This window comes from Stegostoma tigrinum, chromosome 12 (assembly GCF_030684315.1).
Source record: "Stegostoma tigrinum isolate sSteTig4 chromosome 12, sSteTig4.hap1, whole genome shotgun sequence".
Lineage (NCBI taxonomy): Eukaryota > Metazoa > Chordata > Chondrichthyes > Orectolobiformes > Stegostomatidae > Stegostoma > Stegostoma tigrinum.
In genome coordinates, this window is record NC_081365.1 from 71,436,390 (window position 1) to 71,456,125 (window position 19,736).

Consider the following 19,736-nt stretch of genomic DNA (forward strand, 5'->3'; position numbering starts at 1 on the left):
GTGAACAGATGCAATGTTAATAACAATTTATGAGTCTTAGTCAATTGCATAAGGTCACAGATGTAAAACCCAATATAGACAGGTCAAATGTATATATAGTTGAAAACAACGTAATTAGTTTTTCCTATTTGAACCCTTCAGTAAATACGATATTGCAGAGTGGGAAGGTGTCGACAATGCCGTTGGGAAGGAAGTTCCAGGAATTTGACCCATCAATGGTGAGGGAGTGACTGTTGCAGATTAGAATGATTTGTGGCTTGCACAGTATTATACAGGAGGTCATATTCCCATGCATCTGCTGATCTCATTCTTATTGATGACAGAGGTTGCACATGTGGAAGAATTTTGATGAGTTGCTGCAATGCATCTTGTGGATGATGCACAATGGCAGCAGTGTGTATCAATGGCAGAGTCTCTGACTCCCATGTAACCACAATGAGGCATGCCAGTACATTTATATATCTAAGCTAGTCTCAATCAATAACAATGAATAAATTAAACCAATGTGAAATAATGGGATAACAAAGAGTGGAGCTGGAGGAACACAGCAGGCCAGGCAGCATCACAGGAGCAGGAAAGCTAACGTTTTGGGTCAGGACCCTTCTTCAGAAAAAGCTTCTCTGACTCCAGTATCTGTAGTTCTTACTATCTCTCAATGTGAAATATTGACCTATTTATACTGGACTTTACATCTGTGTCTTCATACAGTTGACTGACACTCATAAATTGATATTAATTTTGCATCTGTTCACAGTACTTCTTCAGTTCTCTGAACAAAGTCAGTATGACTTTCTGCTGAACTTTTGTTACTTAGTTCAAAATAAGTCATACTGGACTCGAAACATTAACTCTGTTTTCTCTCTCCACAGATGCTGCCAGACCTGCTGAGTTTCATTAGCACTTTGTGTTTGTTTCAGAATTCCAGCATCCACAGTATTTTGCTTTTACTTCTATAACATATTTGACCTTACACTCTGTCAACTGATCTGCTGAACCCCTCATCCTTGCCTTTGATACTTCATGTCTCAATTATTCAATCACACATCAAACTGGACTCGCACTTTCTACCCTCTAACCTTCACTGATTGTTACTTAACACTCAGCAAATCACTTACCCATCACCTTTGCCTGCTGAACTACATTAACTCCCAGTCTTATCCTGGTTTTCAATCCCTCCACAGTCTTGCCTCTCCCCATCTCTGTTATCTCCCCCAATATTACAACTTTCCATGATAACTGCACTCATTTTTGTGCATTCTCTGTTATAATTGCTTCACCATTGGTCAAAACTTTCAGGAGGCCAGGTTCTAAGTTGTGGAATTGCTTCATTTACCTCTCCATCCCTCACTTTCCTTCTTTAAAGCACTTATTAAAATCCACCTCATGTCTTTATGTGACTTGGCATCTTAATTTATAGCATTGTTTTGTGAAGTGCCTTGCAGTGTTCCAATATATTAAAAGCATTTCTGATTGTAAATTCCATGTATTTCAGCACTCCCCGTTGTAAATTACCCCCTCTACAAAAAAGCAGCTCAACGGATTAGAAAGCAGCTACCAGCACATATTTCTATGTTTTCAAAGTATATTCTTGTGCAAGTACTAACTCATGCTAATCACTATAGTTTCTCCAGAGTCTCAGCATCTGGATACATGATATTGTAATGCTGTTGAGTGTAATGGTGATGTGTATGACACTGCATTGATTGTGTAGTGCTCATCTGCAGTTCTTTATTTAAGTTTGCATCTTGTGGGCTTCAGAATGTTTTAACAAAAAGACAAGTCTTCATACAAAACCATGTGCTAAATATTGTTCAATTTGTCTGTGAAAAGGGCCAATTCACTTGATATTGTCAAATCTCTGTTTTTCTCCTTTCCTGCTTATAAGAAACTGGTGTTCTGCAGTAATGTCCAACAGGTGATGTCAGAGTCCCAAGCAGTCTTGAAGCTCAAGTCTGTATGAAATATTTTGTGAATTTAAAAGAATTGGATTTTTTTTAGTATTCTTCCTGCTCTGGTAGTTATTTTGTTGATTAGAAAAATCAAGATTCCTAAGCAATCTTAAATACTACATTTGCAAATTAATGAGGAGATATAATTGTCACACCCAAGACTCATAGTACACATCAGTGTGATCACAAGGACAAAGACTTGGATACTTTCTGGCTTATTAAATCTATTAACCATGAATACATGTACCTTCTGTGCTTTAAATGACTATGACACCATAAGACACTTAAGTTATGACTGTTATCAATGAAAAACCAAACAATTTATTATAATTTTCTTCTCTCGTGCGGAAGTCAACAAGAAGAAGCAGGCCATCATAACTAAATTATTTGACAGGATAGGAGAGTTACAATGTATGCTGTAGATTATTTGCCAATAATACATACTTGTAACATCAGATGGTTTTCCATAAAATTATAGTGAGAAATCATAACTTTTAAAATTTAACTACATATTTAGACTCAACAGTAACATCGTGATACTAAATCTAATTAAACATTGCTAGTTATCTCTCATAGCCCTGCAAACCAATGGCAACTGTCACAAATTAACATTAGTAATAGCGGATATCAAGTGGACATTCGAACTGTCTAGGAGTCCTTTCCACAAAATGTGTACACATAGGTAAATACGAATACATTTTTTTTAAATGATGTGGCGGTGCCTGATGACAGGTGACTTCATCTGATGAAGGAGCAGCGCTTGTGATTTCAAATAAACCTGCTGGACCTGTCGTGTGACTTCATTTTATTTAAAGTAGTGTAACAGTAATAAAAACAAAATGACCTGTTAGCAAAAATATTACTCGTTACCTAGCCTTGTTCCACAGTGCGATATGAATTTCTTTTACAAAGGTTATCACAAACACGTGGGATAATTTGACCCGCTGGTTTACTACAACTGGATGGTAAGTCGCGTGTGCTGTGCGCTTTCCTGCAGGGACCGCTCCGCCTACCCTTTTCGCAATGTTGACGCAATCTATAAATAGTAGAACAAAAGGACAACTTCCTTGAAGCTTGCTGAAACTGCATAAAAGGATAAATGTTGACGTTAGAGAACATGAGCCCCGATATTTTTGCGAAGTTTTGTTTTCTAAAGAGTACACGTTCTAAGAGTTGGATTACATGAGATGTTCGAGTGTCAGTAAGTGTCTCACATTGTTTTCTCCTATTAAAACTCAGGAAGTATTCAGTCATGTACCTGTGTGAATTTTATCAAAGACTGTTGTTTCTTTTGTCTAGTACATGAAAGATTATTTGGAGCGTTCAACTTACGTGGTAAGTGTAAAACGTATTCCTAAACAGTGCATGATCGAAAAGCATATTTGGAGTATATTAAATCGCACCCTATCGGGCATCAACTTGAGTGTAGTAATTATGCCTAACGACGTAATGACGCAATTACAGATTTAAATTTTAAAATAGCTGATATTGCAAAAGGACAGTCGCACATAATACTCCGGTTTGTTTGTCTATTTTCGCGTAGATAATGTGTCCACTCTTGATCCGCACATCGTATACTGTCGAGCAAAGCTGTGCAACTGATGTTAGAATTTCCGTATAATTACTGGAGAAACGTGATACGTTGTTTATTTAAATTTGTTTGAAGTCGGGTTAAAACATAAAGGGAAAAGAGAATAAATGTACGACCGCTCTTCGTTTACCGTTGTTGTTAATTTAATATCACCTGATAATGCAGCATGTACAAGCACCTTAGCCAAGGTAACATAAAGCATTCTGGCAACATTACAAATAAGCAATAATACTACCGTATTTACATTGACACAGAGGTACTCGGCGTAAGGAGATTGACAGACCGGACCTCCATTCAATAGTCAACCTAAAATTGGGAAAATTCCAAATTAGGACAGTGATGGCGTCACCGACCCAATCATCGATGTTCAGCGTGGCCATGAGGGTGGGACATCCGCTTTCGCGGAGTACTTTGTTGCAAACAATAAGCCATTTACAATACTGAGAACTGAAGAGGGTGGCTGTTGTATTTTGTAATGACCGATTCAGAGTAGAACTTGGGCAAGTAGGCCGGCGTATGGACGAAATAAACGGAAAGTATCGCTTCAAACAAAAGTTCGCATTTTCACCGGACTACTTGACGATGGGTTGGATTTTTATTTTAAAAGTTAGGAGAAACGATCTTTACAAATAATCTAATATAGTTCTTGTTAACAACTGGTGCTCCAAGTGTAAATATTACGAGTAGTACCGTGGTTAAACGACTGCAACTCCAAGCTCGATTGAAGAGCAAGTCCTTAATGCCCGAAAATGTTTATTCCGATGGACGTTTGGTACAACAAATGCAAGATACAGTGCTTTTAAGAGAAAGTCTCATGCAGTCTGGTTATAGAAATACATTCTGACTGATTGCTACAATCACTGTTTTAAAGAAAGACCAGTAAAAGTTGTTATCTGTACGGCATACTTAAAGGCACTTTTGTGAGCGGCTCGTTTTCCGCAACCTTGTTTGTTTGCATTTTAAGGGCGTATTTCCATATCAAGCACCATCTTAGCTACCAGGAAAAATCCGACAATCTGCAGAGTTAAAGTTTGAACGTTTCTACGGTTATACTGTAGTACGAGCACTTTTGAATGTTAGCATAATGGTATTTATGTTTTCAATTAACAGCGACATTTATTCCTATCTAAAAGCGGAGCCGTATGTTGAGCTAACAAAGCGTGAAGCTGGATGAACACAGCAGGCCAAGCAGCATCTCAGGTGTTCATCCAGCTTCACACTTTGTTATCCTGGATTCTCCAGCATCTGCCGTTCCCATTATCTCCGTATGTTGAGCTTTCTGGAGGAATTGAGTGCCCCCGGCCTTTTCAAAACAGAACACCTCTCATGAACGGAGACTTAGATTTAGTTCCAAACGTTAAAGGACTCATCGGAACGGATATCTATATTGGTATGACTGCTCCAATATTAACGAAAAGATACTAGCTATTGGAACATGTTTTCCAACTACATAGAATCGGAGCACAGCTATCATTGTTCGTGGCCTCCATGTAAGAACACCTGGGTCGTAATGTTGTACCCTTTTTCATGTAGTAAGATCCCAGAATGCTTCACAGGAGCATTCAACGAACAAACTTTGACATTGAATATATAGGTGAGAGACTGGAAGAGCACAGCATTTCAGACAGGATCAGAGGAGCAGCAAAGTCAACATTTGGGACGAAACTAACTTTGACATTGAACCCCCTCCCCCCATGTCTCCCAATGTTACTCTGACCAAAAGCTTGGTTAAAGAGGCAAAGATGAAGACGCCTCTTTGAGTTGAGAAAAGGGAAATAGGTGGCGAGGTTTCGTCCAGGACTTTAGATTATATTTTTTGACAGCTGAAGACTAGATCAAATGATGTTGAAACAGTTTAAAATTGGGATCACTAGAATTGGTGAAGCAGTTATTGGCAGGTTTCACAGCTGGAGATCACAATTAAGGAGATGCAGGTCCACGGCAAAATCTGGGTTTGAATATTTTTTGAAAAGTATTGGCTCCTGGGTAAGCAATTTGCATTGGTAAGCATGGGGGCTTCAGGTAAACAGAAATTAGGGCAGAGACAGCAGAATTTTCCGTTGATGGTTAATGGAACATGAAATGTTTGTGTGCTTCAGCTATACAAAAACAATAATATTGAGAGAACTATATATGGTTTAATCTCCATCTTAAAAGGATCTAAATGTGTTGGAAGCAGTTTGAAGGTTCCTTAGAATAATACCTGCTTTGGTTGGGTCCTGTTGAGGAAAAATTGGACAAGCTAGGCATGTATCCACTTGAGTTTGTAAACTGAAAGGTGACTTGATTTAAAACATAGGATCCTGAGGGGTCTTGACACAGTGCATATAGATAAGATCTTATCTTATTATGAAAGAATCTACAACTTGGTGTCACCCATTTAAGACAGATAGGAATTTCTTGATTGAGAGTCATTGGAACTCTCTCCAGAAATGAAAGCAAAGTCTTTGAAACATTTGTAAGGTTGAGGAAGACTGCTTCTAAATAAGCACAAGTGAAAGGTTACTGGGGTAGTTGGGAGTGTAAAGTGATCAGATGAGTCATTATCTTGAATAGTGGAGAAAGCTTGAGTAGTCTACTCCTGTACCTTTTTTTCTTCGACTAGTTGAGTTAACCAAGGCATGGATGAGAGTTTCCACAATAGGGAGTGGAGATGTTGTGGGGACAGAGAGAGAGTTGTGCAACGTTGGATATAAAATAGGCAACATTAGATGATAGAATGGATGTGTGGGTGGGAGTTCATCTCTGGTTCAGATGTGACATCATAGTTGCAGTCTATTCCTCTCTTGGTCTTCCCAGTATTTTGTTGTAAATTTCTGCTTTTCTAGTACTAAATGTTGGTTAAGTTGTCCTACAGCTTGGAGACAGAGTTCCAAGGAGGGAATGATGAGGTACAGTTGTTCTTCAACAGCTTACATGCTCATGTTTTTTGTTGCTGAGGGACAATAGAGATGTAGAGGGATCCCAGGTTAGATTCTTTGGTAACAGAATAATGGGGCAGATCAAGAACATAAGCTATTTCTTGTGATTGACTGACTAGAAATAGGCATGCACTGCTGCCCAGCTGGATGACAATGGATAAGTGTTAAAGGAGAATGTTGTGATCAATGGTGTCAAATGCTAAAAAGGTTGTGAAGTACAAGGGGCTGTATTGGTTTTCTTTGTTTGGATAACTAACTCCAGAACTTTGAAGATTAATTCACAAGTACAGGTTTATTTTTCAAAAAATATTTTGGTATATGATATTCATACTATCTCAAAGCTGAAGACAATATGTAGTTTCAATGTTTGATACCCACTTTACATTTGTAAGTCAAAGCTGTTCCATTATAATTGTTTACAGTAAACTCACTCCTGTCTACATCCTTTGTTTGATAAAAGTACAAATCTCAAGACAAGGATGGTCTTACAGCCCATCTAAAGCTACAGAAATCTACTATGCAGCCATCAGATTCTAGAACATTTGCATCACTCTTGCCTCCTCCACTGCATTCTGAATATCCAGGTATTGATTCTCTGGCAAGAGTAAGTATATCCCTATTTTAATCACTGCCTTGCATTTTGCCACTTTACATTTGCTTCCTTGACCTGAAGCCATGAGTTAACCAAAGTTGCAAATTTACCCTTTCTATTAGTTTTATGCAGTTACATGGGTCGTTTTATTTGCTTCCTTTTCAGGAAATGTGTGTTGTAGTGAGTTAGTGGATCCTCTAACTCAATCCCAAAACTCTAAATATAAAGCATACACGGCAGATCTGCCAGCATTTGTGGAGAGAAGAGCTAATGTTTTCAGTCCAGTAAGATTCTTCAGCACTCGGAAGAGCCATACTGAACTGAATGCTAATTGTTTCTCACTCCAGAGATGCTGTCAGACTTGGTGAGTTTCTCCAGTATTTTTTGCCTCTGGTTTTCAGTATGTGTAATATTTTGCTTTTAATTTTTTGTCATGCAGTAAACAGGAACTTCAACTCATTGTCATAATAAGTAAACTCTCACTTCCACCCTCATCTTTTCTTCCCTATTAATTGCTTGACATTTCAATTAGCCCACTGTATAGCAGCACTACAATCAATGGCTCAAATAGCTCAGTTGGGAGAGTGTTACAGTGAAGACCTAACAGTCACTGGTTCATTCCATTCTGGCAAAGTCTAGTGTTTTGAATCTTGTGATAGTGTTCCTATCTCTGGACCAGGAGGTTCGCATTCAAGCCCCACCTGCCCTGAAAGTGTCAAGCATGTCATGTCAAGTTCATTAAAAATAACTTCAGTGGCAGTGACTATTGCTGTACTAGTCTGAAAACACCTTATTTTGTGTAATGTGTTTTCTTTATTTTTTTTGAAGTTAACCAGTCCAGAGTCTGGTTAGTACTTTGGCTCAGAGACCATCTGACAATGCCGGGTGCATCAAGCTTGAGGGTCTGGTGGCAGTGATACTCTACTTAACTCTCTGGGGCTAGAGTAAGGTCCAAAAGTCTGCTTTCAAGTTCCACCTGCTTCAGAAATGTTATAACATGTCTGAACAAGTTGATTAAAAGTATCTGAAAGCACTGTGTGGCTGCAGTAAAGACACTTCTTGTAACTTAACAAGAACTGGTTGGACAGTTGCTGCTTTTCTCATGTGGTGTTTCTTTAAAAACACATTCTCCACTCATTCTGTTTCTGCACTTGTAAAACTTGAACTTTTATAATAAATTCCAAAGATTTTTGGTAACACTTAAGACTGATAAATGAACAAGCTTTCTTGACTTTCAAATGCCATTGTCTATCTGCTCTTTAGTGCTCATCTCAAGAATTTTGGGCCTTGGAAGCTGAAGACGTTGTTGCCAATTGAACAGCTCATCTCAAAAGTTAAGGTTCAAGGAGATTACTGAGATGTGAAGTGTTGAGATGAGGGAGTGATTTGAGAAAATAGAAATAGAATCTTATAATTAAAAAGAGGTATTGCTCAATGGGAAACTACTCTAGGTCAAAGACAACAGGGTGTAGGTTAAAACATGGACAGCAGAATTCCAAAGACTTCTGGTAACACTTAAGACTGATAAATGAACAAACTTGCTTGACTTTCAAATGCCATTATCTATCTGCTCGTTAGTGCTCGTCTCCTCTCGGTAACCTGACATGCCTGACCTTGCTAACTGTGGACCTGCTTCCAATCTCCCTTTCCAAAGCCATTAAACATGCTCTCTTCTCAAGTTCATGCCTGTTTACCCCAGAACTCAGAATCCCTCTGATCAAGTTTCTACTCCTGCCACCACATTGAAACGGCTCTATTACAAATGTCATCTTGTGTGACAGTGACAAAGGTTGCCAATTCTTTCTCGATCTATCTGCAACACTTTATACTTTGAACACTCTAGCCTCCTTCAGTGCATGTCCACTTCAGTACAGAAACTGTATTCCAATGCTGTTCTGAACAGCATTCAGGAGTCTACCCTCCAATCTTGTCACTTTGGAATTCTGCTGTCCATGTTTTAACCTACACTTTGTTGTCTTTGACCTAGAGTAGTTTCCCATTGAGCAATACCTCTTTTTAATGATAAGATTCTATTTCTATTTTCTCAAATCACTCCCTCATCTCAACACTTCACATCTCAGTAATCTCCTTGAACCTTACGCTTTTGAGATGAGCTGTTCAATTGGCAACAACGTCTTCAGCTTCCAAGGCCCAAAATTCTTGAAGACACCACATTTTTTAGCTTTTAAGTTGTGCCTCTAGCCTTGCTACTAATGGAAATTTTAGACATTGACCCCAATAGTTCCTTGTGGATCAATTTTTGTTGTTTTATTCTTCCTGTAAAGGGATTCAGGTCTTACCTAACGTTAAGGGTTCTAGTTACATGTTAGTGACTAGTTTTAGTATCAGAATCATAAAATAACTGGAGCCATCAAGCTTTCAACCTATCTCGTCAGCCTGCTATTGGCAAAAGGGACTCTGCCAGTCCCAATTTCCTACCCTTTCCCTAAACTTTTTAGCTTTTCTCTTCAGGTACTAATCACACACCACTTTTTTAAATAAAAAAGCAACAATTAAATTAGTTACCACCACTAAGTGCACTTCAGATCCTAACCACTTGTTTGTATGAAAAAAAGTTCGAATTGCATTTGTTCTTATTTCTTAAATCTATGTCTGTTTGTTCTTGATCCTTCTGCCATTGGAAACAGTTTGTCTCTATGTAACATTATTATCTCCCATCGCTCCTTTTCTCTGTATTTTTACTATTTATATCCCCATAGATTTTTGGATTCTCTTTTCTAATAGTTCCCTCTTGTTATTTTTCTTGGTTCCTTTTTCATTTTGCCTCTGTACTTATAAATATTCTGCCTGGTTGACACTTCAGTTGTTATCCTGACACCTGTCATATTCTACCACATCTTTGTCATGCAGTGAACTCTGGCATTAGTTGTCTTTCTCATCTCCTTTTTTGTTTGAGAATGTACATGAACCATCTCCTCTTTAAATGCAGTTACAGTTCTGCCTGGCAATTGTTGATTTCACTTACTTTGTCCAGATCTATTCTCACCCCAATGAAATTCATCCTCTTCCAAATGAGAATCTTTTTTAGACTCCTGTTGCTCCTTATCCTTTCAATATACAGCTACAATAATATGTTCACGGTTCTTCAAACTTTGCCCTGATATCTTCCCAAATCCAAATCTAATAATGTTTCTGTTCCTGTTAGAATTTTCTTGATCATTGTTTTCAGCCTATCAAATACACTTCAGAAGCTCTTCCTTCTCTGTTCCCTCTACAGTATATTATCATCCTAGTCTACTCAATTAGTGTTCCTAAACCACTAACTTTCCTGCAAATTGGTGACCAATGGGAAAAAATAGGTGCCAGTAGAACTGAAGCAGTTGTGTAATCGGACCTTGTTTCTCAACTGAAGCCAATTGTAACCATCTTGAAACTACTGTCAATAATAAACAGTGCTAATTCTCACCTCTTTAGTTCTGGTTTCCTGAAGTAGAAACTCTCTTCCCTCAGAGCAATGATAAGTTAGCTTTAATACATCATTATAAATGGAATTTACAGCTACTCACCTCCAAGATTTAATGATCACATTCACATTAGGTCAGGAGGTTTAGCATTTTGAACCTTGTTGCATTTGGTGCTGACAAGTGGTGATTGGGACTGTAATAGTCAGCATGACGCTCCCCTCGATGTAAATATAACTGGATGCAACCCCTGAAATTTTAAACAAGGTGTAGCCTTAACCACCATGTTCATGTAAAATGAGTACAGTCAAAGTTTTATGTTGTCACCTGTCAGACTGTTGACTAGCATGTGAATACTACAACCACTCAATACTATTCTCCAAGTGAGTCACAGAATGCTTTTGTCCATACTGATTATTATGCAAGAGTGACTCAACCAGTCCCACTCCCATGTACCATTCTAGCAGCCGTGCTATTTTTTCCCCTTTTTTTTGAGTGCCTATTCAGTTCACTTCTAAAGCCACTGATGGCTATAACATTCTCAGGCAGTGCGTTCTTTGCTGTGTTTTTCTTTCTTTTAGCAAAAAACAGAAGTTTCCTCAAGCAGCCTTTTGTTCATTTACCAATCATCATAAATCCATATCCTCTAATACTTGACCCTTTTGAAAATGCAAATAGCTTCTTTATTAGCTTAGACCCCTAATGATCTTCATCACACATCAAATCTAAAGCGTTCCAAAATTACTAAATATTCTAGGGGCAAAAGGTGAGGAGGAAATAAATGTAACAACACCAGATTGGGAAATGAGTGGGGCTAAAGAGCAATAAGGCCCAGACCTGATGTGGTGCATTCCTCGGATATTAGAGAAAGTAGCTATAGAGACGGTGAATATCTTGGTAGTAATCTTCCAGTATTCCTTAGATTTGGGAAAAATCTCAGTATTGGACAACTGCAAATTTAAACTTTCTAAAGGTAAGCGGGTAACTACTGGCCAATTAGCTTAATTTCAATTATTGGGAAAATGTTAGTCTATGATAAAGGATGAAATAGCAGAGCATGTAGAAATACAAAATATAATTAAAATGGTTCAGCTTGGCTTGATGAAGGAGAAATCATGCTTGACAAATTTACAGAAGTCTTTGAGGAGGTAAAAAAACAGGATATATAGAGTGGAAGTAGTAGATGTAATATTTGGATTTTCATAAAGCATTTGATAAGGTGTCACACATCAAGCCATTTAATAAGATGAGGGTCCATGGTGTTGAATGTAAGGTATTAGCCAGTCCCCCCTCCATGCTAATAGATTTGGGATAAGGGGGACATTTTCAGGGTGGCAATCTTTAACTAGCAGTGTGCCATGATGATCCTGTGATGGGACCACAATTACACACTATATCAATCAAATGATTTTGAAAGTGAATATACACATGTCAAGTTGCAGTTGACACAAATAGGTGGGAACGCAAATAGTAAGGATGATGAGTGTCTGCAGAGGGCTATAGACGAGCTAAGCAAGTGAGCGAAAGCTTGGCAAATGGAACAAAATGAGGTGATGCACTTCAGTGGAAGATGAAGATTACTTATATGGAGAAAGACTGCAGAAAGGATTTGGGAGTTTTCATCCATGAATCACAAAAGCTAGCATGCAAGTACAGCTGGTATAGGGAAGGCAACTGGAATGTTGGCCTTTATTTCAAAGGTAATGGAGTATAAAAGTAGGGAGGTTTTGCTAAAACTCTAAAGTACTAAGCACTAGCCAGACCACAACTGGAATACTGAACAATTTTGGGGCCCCCCTCTTCTAAGGAAAGAGATGCCGGCATTGGAGACAGCACTGAGAAGGTTTCCTAGGCTGATACCTGTGGTGGAGGGACTGTCTTTAGAAGTTGGATAGATTGAGTCTGTACTTTTTGGAAAACCAAAAAATGAGGCACTCTTGTTAAAATAGATTCTTGGCTCTCCTGACAAGATAGATGCAGAATGATTGTTAGCCCTCATGGGCTAGTCTATGAAGCAGAACGCATTATACCCAAATAAGGGGTCTCACATTTTAAAACAAGTGAAGAATTTCCAGTCAGGGGATCAGTGTTTGTGATTCTGTGGAATTCTTTATTGCAGAAAGGTGTCAACTGAGTCATTAAATATATTCAAGGCTAACTGTGAGTTTTTAAATTAGTAGTGGAATTCGGGGTTATTGTGGAAAAGGTAGTAAAGTGGAGTTGGTGAATTATCAGATCAGTCATGATTGACAGAGCAAACAACTATCTTTTCCCCTTCCCTGGAACTATTATCATAAGCAGAAGACTGCAAAGAAACTGTTGCTAGTATTATTTAAGGCTTGAATGCATTTGAGTGAAAAGGGCTGATCTTTCACCAGTGAAATTAAACTTACTTGATTTAATCTAATCTATGATAAGTCAACTTGCCATAATTATAGTTTTAATGCATTCTGACAGTTGAGGAAAATTATTATTTTTAAACTTGCTCTTAACTTTATTTATCAAGCTGACTTTCTTCCAACAAATTTTAAAAATGACTTGCCAAGTACAATAAGCAATCACTTAATTGCGAGGGCATATTTGTCATGATGATTTACCCATAATCATTCACCACAAATTTTTTAAGAAAAGGAGTTCCATGCCCTCCCCTTTTTTAAAAAAAGTCATGTTTGTGAAAAATTTAATCTAGTACTTATCCTCAAATAATGACACGTATCTTGGGTTACAAACATTCCATAGAAGAATGGAGGGCTGCTGGCGTTCATATTGGACTGTATTCTCATGTTTATAGCCAATTTTCCTTGCTATTTCTCTATTAAACTAAATTGTTTTGCAACATCAGAAAAGGGATAAACTTCTATAAGATGTTCCTTTGGCATCTCTGAAACAAATATAAAATCTTCAATTCCTTGTCAAGCAACTAATATCTGAGGGAAAAGAAACCAAGTGTCTTTAGTCAATTTTCTACAAGTGTAGGTCATAACTAATAACTAGTAACTGTGTAAAAACACTGGACTTGATTTACTGTGCATTTCCTGTCTCCTGTGGAATTTTCAGATCTACCCTGCCTCTCCCTTTCACATTGTAGGTTGAAAATTAATATCAAATATGAACCTTTTTGTGCTACTTCACAAAAATTCTCAAGTAGTGGCTGAACACTCTGGGTTGTGGACAATTTATGAAAACAATGGCAAAATGGGGGGGGGGGGGAAGAGAAAAATAACAAATTGGTTTTATTAACTATCGCAACAGGAGAGCTCCAAAATAAAATTTCCATTCTCTAATAGAGAAATTGATTTATCAATCCTGAAATCATTGTTTAGGTAATCAGAGATTTATCAGGAAGATCTTGATAGTGCTGTGGCATCCTACTTGAGGCATAGGTCCTCAAACTTCAGCCTATGGATCACACAACCAACTGGACTGCCAAAAGTTGTTTTCCCTGGCAATTTAGTTCTATTTGTTTGATTTCCTATACTTGAATAGATGTAGATCTTGTAAAGAGGTAATTTTTAGACCCTGTTGAACAAATCCTAATCTGAGTACCAATATCCAATAGTAGCAACAATGGGGATAGAGTTAAATCAACTAAAACACTGATTTTAAATTTTGTACATAACCCAAGGTTCCATGGTCCACATCTATCAAGCCTAGTGTGGGCAAGGAAATAACTAACTTCCTACAAACATTTAGAGCTCTGATCTTTGCTCAAAAGATTTCAGCAATCTGGCATGTGAACATTACAAGTTATTTCTTTTAGCCCACTAGCAACAAATTACCTGCAGCCTGGTAGCCACTTTCAGATTATTAGTATTTTAAGATATATTGTGAGGCATTTCTATTTCCAGAGGGTTACCCATATCTTAAAGCGTAATGGGTTGCCTGAACTCAATGCCTGATCTCATCAGATTGCCTTACCTGCGACTTGATGCCATTCCATTCAGATGTTTGGTAAGATGTTTGGTAGGACTCATGATTGCAGATGGTCATCCTAGATGGTCCGGTAGAAGGAGACCTCAGTAATTCACTTTGACACGCCAGTTTTATCCAAGTTTCCCGTGACTGCAAAACGATTTTTTCATTTTCGCAATTGCTGAGTGGTACCCACAAACTCCAGATGCATACCAAATACACGGAGGCAGAAGTGGAGCCACACACACAAGCTTCGAGATCTTTCCGAATGGCATACTTAACATGGAGAAGTTTTGACAGAACCTCAATGGAAGTTGGGGGGGGGGTGGTCGGGAATGAATAATCGCCTTCTAAAATTAAAGCAACAATTGAATTCCTTAACGCCAATCTTTAAGAGTAGTAAACCGATCAGGACTGCGTACTTGTAAATATTCATCAGAAACGGAATAGTGCCTTTTTAAACAAAAACAGACCTGCAAAAGACGTGGCCCAATATGAATTCAATATGAAAGCTCGGCGCGAATGGTGTACTGCTGAATCGTTCGGTCTGGTGTGGTTTGAAGTGGTCTTCATTGAAATGAGTGACAGTGCGGTGAGAGGCTGCAGGGAGGGAAACTGGTGGCGGAGCTTGTTTTGTGATGTGAACAACCGTTGGCCGAGTGGCGGCAGCAACTCGCGCCGCTGCCGTTGGAGCCCAATTTCAAACTGTCAGCGCGAGGAGCCGCTATTACCCATCATGCCGCGTACTCTTTCTCTCTCTTACCCCCCCCCCCCCCCCCCGCCCAGAAGCTCCCCCACCCCCACCCCCGCTACTAACGAATTTGAGTCGAATCTCGGTTTTCGGCGCCATTTTCGACTGGGGCGAAAAAAAACACCGCAGCAGTACTACATACAGACACAGGATGAAGAGAAACAGAGTGGACAGTTCTCAGGAGGATCGAGGAGAGAGGCGGGGAGAGGGTATGAGACGAGAAAGGAGGGTGTTAGGGAGGGATAAGGCGAGAAAGGTTAGAACTGAAGTCAAGCCGCTCGCACACAGGTAGCAGCAGCTCGGATACAGATAACCCCTTCGCTGACCAAGGGGACCTTGTCTTTTTCCCTTTAACCCCACTTCGAATAATTAAACCAGTGTAAGAGGAGCAAAAGGATAAAAGACGCAGATCTTCCGCCCAGTACGGAAGAAGCAGGTTTGTTCCTTTTTTGTATCTTGTTTCTTTCCTGTCTCTTGTCAGTTGGCACTTGTTTTTTTAAAGTTTTAGAGTAATTTTGAGCGGGACGGATGTTTTATTTCCCCCTCTGTCCTCCGGCACCACTTCTAAAATTTGTTTTAATTTATCCCTTGTCCTGACGGAGGGGAAAATAGGGTTCCTAAAAGGAGAAAGTGGAACTTGAACGTTGAATCCGGTGGCTTGTCGCAACGAATGACTGGGGAGTTGTAATTGGTGCAATATTTAAAAATTGGCAACGCGATGATGGGCAGATGCACACAAAAATAGCTGATTCTGGGGAAAGTTTTTATTGTATGTGACAGTGCGAGGGGATCTCGAACTCGCACCGTTTTCTATGTACTTGGTCAAATGGCGCGCCCCCTCCCAGAAAAAGTTATCGTTTTTCTCGGAAATCAGTCCTGTTTGGTAAGTGTTGTTTTCAAATTAAGGATAACATAAAGGCTTTTGGCTATTTTTTAAAAATGTGTTGAAGTATATGTGAGTCTGATTTTAACGGTGAATGGGGGTGACGACCTGGGTTTCCTACCCGCCCGGCTACAGTAAGTACAGTACGGCGACCAGTGGAGTTTACCCCAAGTAACGAGGCACTAGATCCCCCTTCGGGTCACAACTTTCGCTATTTTCCCCCTCACCCCTTCTGGGTGGACTGAATTCTTCAGAACCCCTCGTGTCAAGAATTGAAACAATTTTTAAAAGCATTCTGCACTTTTCATCGATCTTTGGGGGGAGAGAGAGTCTCAAGGCGGGGACAGTTCACGATCCAAGGTACCTGTCTGTTAACGTGCATGTATTTTCGGTATTACTCGACGTGTCAAGACCGTAGTTTCATCTGAAATATTCTTCTCCAACTTCGCTTACCCCACTCCCTAACGTCTCCATGAATAAATGTCAACCTTTTTTGTATTTTTCCCCCACCCAGTCCCCACATTTATTTTCCCGAAACCTTTGGTTTTTTTAATGAAGTGAGTTAGAAGTTGCATTTTTTTTTAAAATTAGAATTAGTTTTGGATATTTCGTGACTTTTAAATTGCGACAATAACGGTATTTGACAACTTTTTTCCCTTGCTGGCGTGGGCGCAAACGAGTATGTGTACGTATGAAATCTTTGAATCGCAGAAAACCGTTATTGGCTGATGTCTGAGATGGATTAGAGTAGTTTTATGAGGATGAAATATAGAAAAGAAATGTAACGTGTGGCAGTAAGTAGATCGATATTGAAAGCTGATGTCCCAGTCCTGTGAAAACTGGACTAAATTTGATTTTTAAACATGTGTACTAACAATTGTGAAACGCAAGTAATTATTTTGCATATTCCCCATAAGCAAGTAATTCTTGGGACGCCTGAGAGTTTGGGGGGGGGGGTTGGTGGTGTACCTAACAATCCGATACAATGTCCTGCTGAAAGTGTAAATGTGGATCATACAGTACGTTCCAGATATACTCGGGTTTTAAAACGTTGCCCCGGATTAAGCCCGTAAAATTGGTGTCGTTGTACGTGGTTAAATCTCTCCTAGTAATTTCTTCAATGTATTTGAGCGATTGCTATATAAAAATATTTTGAGATTGTTTCGACCTAGTTAAAAGCTTTGCGACATAAGACTGAGCCATATTAAAATGTAATTACACTTGCTACAGGATAATTTGAGTCCCACTTATTCCAAACGTGTTCATCTGTAGTAGGTCAAGGCCGCGAATGGAAATTCATTGGTGTTTAACCTCTCAAAATCACTACAACGTGAAGTTGGAATGGTGCTGTCTCTTAACTGTCTTCCCCCAGTTTCTGCATGTGGTTTAAGTTGCAGTATTGGTGCGCAGCCTTTTCTAAAGAATATATTCATAAATTCTTGACAAAATAAAACAGCCTTTTGGGGGAAAAAAAATTAGGACAAAGAAAACTACTCCGCTAGTACAGTCAGTATTTTTGTATTACTAGCTGTGCTGTGCTTCTTTGTTTTCGTTTTTGGCTTAAAACAAAATAGAAAATTATCAAGAAATAACTGCAGTTGCTTATAGGGCAGCCTTCAGATGTGTGTGTATGTGTATATAATAGTTTTGCCTGTTGTTACTTTAGCAAATAAATCTTCTATTAATAATGTGAAAACAGCCTCAGATAATCGAGCTTTTGTAAAATGTACTTATTTGTATTGTGCAACAATGAATATAATTTTTCCTAGACAGTATATTCATATTGACAAACCATCACTCTATTTTCCTTGAGCAACACCAGTCTGAATCAAAGTGAGACTTATCAGAATGACTAAATGACATGGTGGTAGGCTTGTTATTAAAGAATCCTACAATGTGTTAAATGTTGATTGTAAAATTTTCTTGGATATCTTCTAAATATTTCATTAATGGAACCACCAAATACATAATGCCTCTTTTTAAATGTCTGAAAAGTTTTTGTACTCGCCATCTTTGAGTTTTTGGCCCAAATGTCATAGATTGTTAATTAGCAAAGGGACATCTAAAATTTAATGTTTGTCTTGCTTCAGAATGGAAGTTGTGGTAAATTCTAAAGGAAAGCTACATAATGGCCTTCTAATCTCATGTGGCCTAAAGCTGAAGGCAGTGAGCTGTGCCTCCCTGCCACCTCGACTCCTTTTTTCTGAAGTCCTATTTGGAAGGTTGTGGAAACAACCCCAGGAAAATTGTTAGATGACTTGCTGTTATAGATCAGTTTATTGTTAGCTAATGAGGTGAGATTCCAATTGAGATTATATCAATGATGGGATTGTTAGCAACGATGCGTGTGCTGTCTGGAACACTGGCTGAAATTACGGTTGGTTTATGTCCCTTTTTGACGATGAGGGAAGTCACTTACAGTATGGCTTTAAGTAATCTCCACTCATTAGCATGACGCTGCAAATCTGGAAGTGAATGTGCATTTATGATTATTAAATTATACGTTTTTGCTAACTTCTCAACCAAGTTACACCATTTTGAGCTTTTGCTGTTAATATCTGAATATTTTTGGATCCTATTTCTGTATAATTCCTACAGACTTACAAGGTATTAAGCATCCTACAGTTGCACCATTGGGCTATAGATTTGCATTGCAAGCAAATAATTTGTAGTTTTGAAGCCACATGGAAGTTTTCTTTATCAAGAAGAATACAGATAGTAATTTTTGGTTGTGAAAAATTGCTTTTTTACATTTTCAAAATCTCCTTTTATAAGATACAAATTTTATAAAAGACACAAATATAAAATTTCCAGCAAAATACATTACATTTATTTTGTCTGTCATTGACATAGTAATTTATTTTTTGTAGTCTATTGTAGTTCTGTTCTCATCAGAAAAAAAATCGTGGTATTTGCACAATAGGTTAGTTACTTTATCAGGTTCCCTCTGGATTAACTATAGCTATCAATACAGTTCTGATTTTTATCTTGCAAAATGGTAAGCATTCTAATTTGCAAGTACTCAGACTTGTAGTCTTTCCTGTCCCTTCTACACCAGTACCATTGTCTCAATTTGGTTTTACTTTTTTAGTATAATTTTGTACCAATTTGAAAGCTAAATTTTATTGGAGAAAGGTAAATGAGTAAGTGACAAAAAGTTGTAAAACACATTCACCGAGTTAAAATGCAGATTATTTTTAAATCTACATTTCAGAATTGTAGAGAACAGCACAATAGCAACCACTACACTTTGAGAAATATTTCTGGCTAACTGTGTCGTATCTTGAATTGCATTCGTGTCTGTTAACATTTATAAATTTGAAGTGATTTCTGCTCATTGCATTTTAAGGTTTGCTTATGAACATCTGATCCATTGATTTGAAAAATGTAATAGTATGAACAGAGACTGAGCGAGCTAACAGTTCACTAGCCTAATTTTTTTTTGCACTCCTGTCCAGGTTATTGAAATTGCAAAATGTTAGTGAAATTATAGTTCAGATTGTCACAAAATGTTTACTATAACTTATTTTATTAAAGTACAGGTACCTCTAAATTATAGAAGGGAAAACTAATATTTCTTTGGTATAAGTTTTCTTAGAATTATATGCATCCATATTAGTTCTGCTTTGTGAATTTGCTGCACTTTCAAGTGTGATGACTAATGCTTAATTTTTAAACTGGCCTCTGTGCTGTTTTATTAAAATTGAAAGCACTA

The 19,736-nt window shown here is 38.2% G+C and overlaps 2 long non-coding RNA genes across 4 annotated transcripts in view; one reads left to right on the forward strand and one right to left on the reverse strand.

Annotated features, from left to right (window-relative positions):
• Positions 1 to 15,077, reverse strand: part of LOC125457014 (uncharacterized) — a 42,228-nt gene extending 27,151 nt beyond the window's left edge. Inside the window, exons 1-2 of the long non-coding RNA XR_007248556.1 lie at positions 14,394 to 15,077; positions 10,581 to 10,725 (exon numbers count right to left, since the gene is read on the reverse strand). This is a non-coding gene — a long non-coding RNA (uncharacterized LOC125457014). The remainder of the gene's footprint in view (positions 1 to 10,580; positions 10,726 to 14,393) is intronic.
• The window catches only part of LOC125457013 (uncharacterized), a 49,157-nt gene continuing 32,344 nt past the window's right edge, over positions 2,924 to 19,736 (forward strand). For 2 of the 3 annotated variants that reach the window (XR_009446570.1, XR_009446571.1), the window contains exons 1-3: positions 2,924 to 3,150; positions 3,249 to 3,284; positions 3,795 to 4,146. This is a non-coding gene — a long non-coding RNA (uncharacterized LOC125457013). The remainder of the gene's footprint in view (positions 3,151 to 3,248; positions 3,285 to 3,794; positions 4,147 to 19,736) is intronic. The other variant, XR_007248553.1, reaches the window with a different exon arrangement.